Genomic DNA, 6,000 nt, shown 5'->3' on the forward strand with positions numbered 1-6,000 from the left:
TTCTCACTTGAGGGAGAGGTAGCAATTGAATCAGAAGAGCATTCTTTAAACTGGTAAGGGGGATTGGACAAGCCTCACCTGAGAGGTTAAGTAAATTGGGGAAAACAGATTTGCAACCTATGGTGACATCTTAAGGCAGGCATTAATAAACTGGCTTGAAGTTTTTAGTATCTTACAGCACAGCCTACAGTATGGATTACATCTCAATGTAAAGAAAACAAAAATCCTCACCACTGGACCAATAAACAACATTTTTATTAACAGAGAAAAGAATGAAGTTGTCAAGGACTTCATTCTTCTTGGATCAACTATCAACACTCAGGGAAGCAGCAGTCAAGAAATCAAACGACGTATTGCATTAGGCAAATCTGCTGCACAAGACCTTTTTAAAGTGTTGAAGAGCAAAGATGTCAGCTTGAGGACTAAGGTGCGCCTGACTCAAGCCATGGTATTTCAATAACCTCATATGCATGCAAAAGCTGGACAGTGAATAATGAAGATCATAGAAGAATTGATGCATTTGAGTTATGGTGTTGGAGGAGAATATTGAAAGTGCCATGGGCTGCCACAAGAACCAATAGATCTGTGTTGGAAGAAGTGCAGCCAGAGAGCTCCTTGGAGGCCAAAATGGCAAAACTTTGTCTCTCATACTTCGGACATATTGTCAGGAGGGACCAGTCACTGGAGAAGGATATCATGTTTGGTAAGGTGGAGGGTCAGAGAAAAAGAGGAAGACCCCTAACAAGATGGATTGACCAAGAGGCAGCATTGATGGACTCAAGTGTGGCAACAGTAGTGAGGTTGGCCCAGGATCGGGCAGTGTTTTGTTCTGCTGTGCGTAAGGTCGCTATGAGATGGTACTGACTCGATGGCACGTAATAACAACAACCTACTTCCAGAGAGATGCAAGCAGAACTATAAAGTAGGTAAAAAAATTTTTTGTAGCTTTCCAGACTTTCTTCTGTTTCTAATCTGTCCAGTACTCTTAAAATTTATGATAAATTAACCATTATGCAAACCCAGCTCCTTTTATCTTTCTTCCACATTACTTTTATTATTGAATTTATAAAAATCAGCCAAGTCTCTCTTCATTCTCCTAGTGTTTTAAATTTGAACAAGCCAAGTAAGCTTTGAAACATTTATGTGAGGCTGTCAAGTAACTACTTAATAAATGTTTCAAAGCTTATTTGGCTTGTTCAAATTTTGCTTGCAATTCTGAAGAATTTCCACCAGGTGGTGATTTCTTGTTCCAATTGCATGTTGTTGTTGTTAAGTGCTGTTGAGTCAGTTCTGACCCAACATAACAACTCTATATATGGTTTCCGAGGAGTGGCTGCTGGATTTGAACCACTGACCTGTGTGTGGTAAGCAGTCCAGTGTTTATCCTACAGCATCATACCATTACTCTGAACATAGGTCATATAAAGTAGTTTCTCATAAGTTAGGTGAGAATAATTTGCATCAAATTACTAGGACATTAATTAAAATACAGATTCCTGCTCCCCAATGTTACACCTAACTAAATAGAATACCAGGGAGGCTGAGTTCAGGAATCTCCATTTTTAACAAGCTGCCTTGGTGATTCTGATGCATTTAACGTTTTGAGAAGCACTCATCTGGAAAAAAAAAAAAAAAAACCCAACAGAAATGCAATTGAAAAAAGTCTAAATAAAACTCAGTACAGTAAGAATAATACAAAAAGTGATCCTAAATGCATTATCAACAGTTAAAGAAATACTGTACAAACATCTATGCTCTGGTTAAATTCTTTGTCCCACTAGACTTTGATTGTCCTCAATCATTACTTAAGTGTAACTCTGGTGTTTTTGTTTTGTTTTTTCCCTTTAAGTAAAACTTCCAGTAATTCTTGATTACTCTTAGTGTTGAAAATCCCCAGTCCCTTGGTCTCTCTTCACAAGCAATATACTGACAGCCTTTCTCATCCTGCAGCTTTTACCGGAAAACTTTAATGCATTGACCTCCTTGTAATGTCGCATCACCTGGCCAAGCTTCAGCTAGTCTCTTTCTTTAAAAAAAGCATAACTTTATTAATCTCATAACAGTTCATAAGCCACCTTCCTGCTTCCTGTGTTTCATCACGCTGAAACAGAAAAAGAAGAGAGAAGACTGTGTAGCAATTTGCATAAAATTAAGATATTTCCCCTCAATAAAGAAAATGTTCTTTTGGCAACCAAGTCACACCTCCGCTTCTACAGCTCACTCGTCCAGATGTGGCAAAGGAATTATTTTCGTTTAGATGGATGATTATTTTTCAACTAAATTAGCAACTACCTGAAATCCAGCTGCTTTTATTTCCTTCCTCATAAATTTGTGTATTGAATATGTAAAAATAAGCCAAACTCTTTTTCTTTCCCTTAGTACTTTAGATTGGAACAAGCTTCAAAACATTTATTGAGTACTTGCTTGACAATTTCACATAAACGCATTTAGGCACTTCAAGGGCAATACGTTAAATTATTCCGAAAAACATTCCTCTTACTTTTATTGCATTTAAAATGCTTTCTAATCCTGGATGAGTAAATTTGACATGGGTTCTGTTTAATCTCATACCCTGCCTACTGGAAATAGAATGTCTAGCGATGACCACAAAGTATCATTAGACTGAAAATAATTTGAATATTTCACTGGAAGGCTGTAGGGAAGAATTGGATTGTCAAAATGAGACATTATTTGACCGTCATTGCCATTCAAGTTTCTGGTAATATAGTGACAGACTAAGACAGACTAGGAAGGAGGAGAGGCGGAGTGCTTCTGAATGTGGAGCCAAAGAAACCCTTATGAATTGCAGTGGAACACTATCAGCCCCAGAATATTGAATAGTGAAGCATTATGACTAGCACCAGAATATTGTCAGATATAGTGCCAGAAAATGAGCCCCTCAGGTTGGATAGCACTCAAAATGCAACTGGGGAAGAGCTGCCTCCTCAAAGTAGAGTTGACCATGACGCCTTGAATGGAGTAAAGCTTTGGTGACCATCATTTGATGAGGCAAACCTTAATATGAGGAGAAACAGCTATAAACATTCATTATTAATAGGAACATGGAATGTACAAAGCAAGTCGTTAAGTGCCATAGAGTTGGTTCCAACACACAGCAACTCTGTATAGGATTTCCGAGGAGTGGCTGGTGGGTTTGAACTGCCAATCTTGCTGCACAAACTTACCTTGCAGTCCAGTGCATAAATCTAGGAAAATTGGAAGTTGTAAAAAATGAAATGGAATGCATAAAGATCAATGTCCTAGGCAGTAACCGAAATGAACTAATATTGGCCACTTTGAATCTGATAATCATATGGTTTCCTAAACCAAGAATGACAAATTCAACAGGAGTGGCACAGCATTCATCACCAAAAATAATATTTCAAGATCTATCTTGAAGTCTAGTGCTGTCTGTGATAGGATAATATCCATATGCCTACAAGTAAGACCAGTTAATACCACAATTATTCAAATGTACACACCAATAACTAAAGCTAATGAAGTTGAAGAATTCTGCGGTTTCGTTCTGTTGTGCATAGATAGGGTCGCTATGAGTCAGAACTCACTGGGTAACACCTAAGAGCAACATTGCTGATTCATTCATTCATGCATTCGTACATAGCTACAGCAAACATATATTGAGTATCCATCTATGCCTGTTATTTTAGATGCTGGAACAGAAAAGGTGTATCTGACATTGAAGTTCTCTTAAAAGTGCTGTCCACAGTTTTGTTGTTAAATGCCATCAAGTCGATTCTGATCCATAGCAACCCTATATAGGGTTTCCAAGGAGCAGCTGGTAAGCTTGAACCACTGACTTTGCAGTTCAAATGGCTTTGCAGTCTGGTGCATTAACCCACAGCGCCACACCAGGACTCAGTTTAGTGAGGGAGAAATGGAAGGCAATCTAGGTGTTACAAGTATGTGCACAGTTTTCTTGTATACATGCTGCTCTGGGGTCCTTGGCAATTCGGCATGGGAGCAATTTCTAAGTGAATGTTAAAATTTGGTCCTTCCTTCATGAGACTTGTATGGCCACTTTGAATCAAGTTTCCGAGTGTTCTTTTCTTCAGTCCAGTAATGGCAACCTCTGCCTCTGATTGAGATCTCTGTGGCTGTGAATTATGTTCTAGATTTATCTGTACTCTTGGAAGTGGTTGTCTCTTTCCTCCTCATCCCCAACCTCTTGCATTATTTGAAGAGTTTGTGGTCAAGTCTTGAGAGGGTCACTTTTTAGGAAATTTTCCAAGGAAAAGAGCATGAAGGGACATCTTGAACGTTCATGTGGGCTTCTAACACTGGTGCTGAGGTAGAGTTCATCTTGGTGGTGGTGGTTGTGTGCTGTAGAGTCAGTTCTGGCTCATAGCAACCCTGTACAGGGTTTCCAAGACTGTAAATCTTTACGGGAGCAAAAAGCCTCTTCTTTCTCCTGCAGAACTGCTGGTCGTTTTGAACTGCTGACCTTGAGGTTAGCCGCTCAACTCATAACCACTACATTACCAGAGCTCCTTACTTGGCAATAAAAATGAATTCATAGTCTTATCTCCACAAACAGAAGTAGTCCTTACTTCAAATTTGTCCTCCTGTGCTCTGGAGAGTAGAGTCTACTGAATGGAGCAGAGCAGCTGAAAAGAATTGCTGCGTTATAGCTCGATATTATAGGTTATTCACATTAAAGCTGGGGCCTCCTTCTTATATAGTTCATGGTTAAGAGTGTGGGCTTTTGGGCCAGGAAGTCTATATTTAAATCTGGCTTCATTCCTAACTCAATTAGTATTGGGCAAGTTACTTCAGTTTCCTTATCTATAAAGTGAGAACTTACCTCATATGAAATCATGAGACTGAAATAATCCACTTAACATGCTATAGGCAATCAGTCCATGCAAACTATTATGAATATTTGTAGTCCAGGAGCATCTTACATTCTGCTTCCATTTCATCTGATGGTATCTTAGCTTTGCCCCCCTATATGCTCAACCACATTGTTAGATCTATTTGTAACAAAGGGAAATAAGTACCCATATATGAGTATTCTCTGTCAAACCTTTTTACATTTGTAGGTATACTCCCAATCTGCCTCCCACACCCATTCAGCTCTCATGTCTAGTTATGCATCTACTCAGAGATCACTGTTATTTCAGGATTGTGCAGAGAACAATATTTACCTGTGTTGCCTTTTACTCTTGCACTCCTTGCAGTGTCTGTAGGTTCTCTTTGAACTCTTTCAGTGAAATCTTTACAGACAATGTGAGAGTCTAATTTTAGGAAGTCCCAGACATCTAGTTTGTCTTCTGCTGTTTGTGTGTTTGCAGCTATGTGTGATAGTGTGCTGATTGCCTTATATTAGGGCCCCTAAGGACCTCTGGTAGCGTAGTGGTTACGAATCGGGCTGCGAGCCACAAGGTCAGCAGTTCAAAACCACCAGCTGTTCCACGGGAGAAAGATGAGGCTTTCTGCTCCCGTAAGGATTTACACCCTCGGAAACCCTGTACAGGGTCACTATGGGTCGGAACCGACTTGACAGCACTTAACAACAACAAGTTTGTCCGCTGCAGGGTAATGCACAAGATTGCAAGGTCAGTTTGAACCTCAAGGACGGTGGTTCAAACCCACCAGCTGCTCCTCAGAAACCCTATATACTATGGGTCACTATGGGTCAAAACCAACTCAACAGCATTTAACAACAACAGCGGCTGCAAGCTTGTCCTGGAGTCCTGGGTTAATGCACTACACTGGTTTGAACTGTAAGGTTGGTGGTTCAAGGACACCAGCCATTCCTAGGAAACCCTGTACTGGGTTGCTGTGAGTAAGAACTGACTTGATGGCACACACACAAACACACATTTGTCCTGGTGTGGCACTGTGAGTTAATGTGCAGGACTGCAAAGTTGGTTTGAATCACAAGGTTCAAGCTCACCAGCCGCTCCTTGGAAACCCAATACCAGATCACTCTGGGTTGGAACTGACTATACAGCACTGAACCAAAACAACAAGTTTGTC

The sequence above is a fragment of the Chrysochloris asiatica genome, unplaced genomic scaffold, assembly GCF_000296735.1.
Source record: "Chrysochloris asiatica unplaced genomic scaffold, ChrAsi1.0 scaffold00045, whole genome shotgun sequence".
Lineage (NCBI taxonomy): Eukaryota > Metazoa > Chordata > Mammalia > Afrosoricida > Chrysochloridae > Chrysochloris > Chrysochloris asiatica.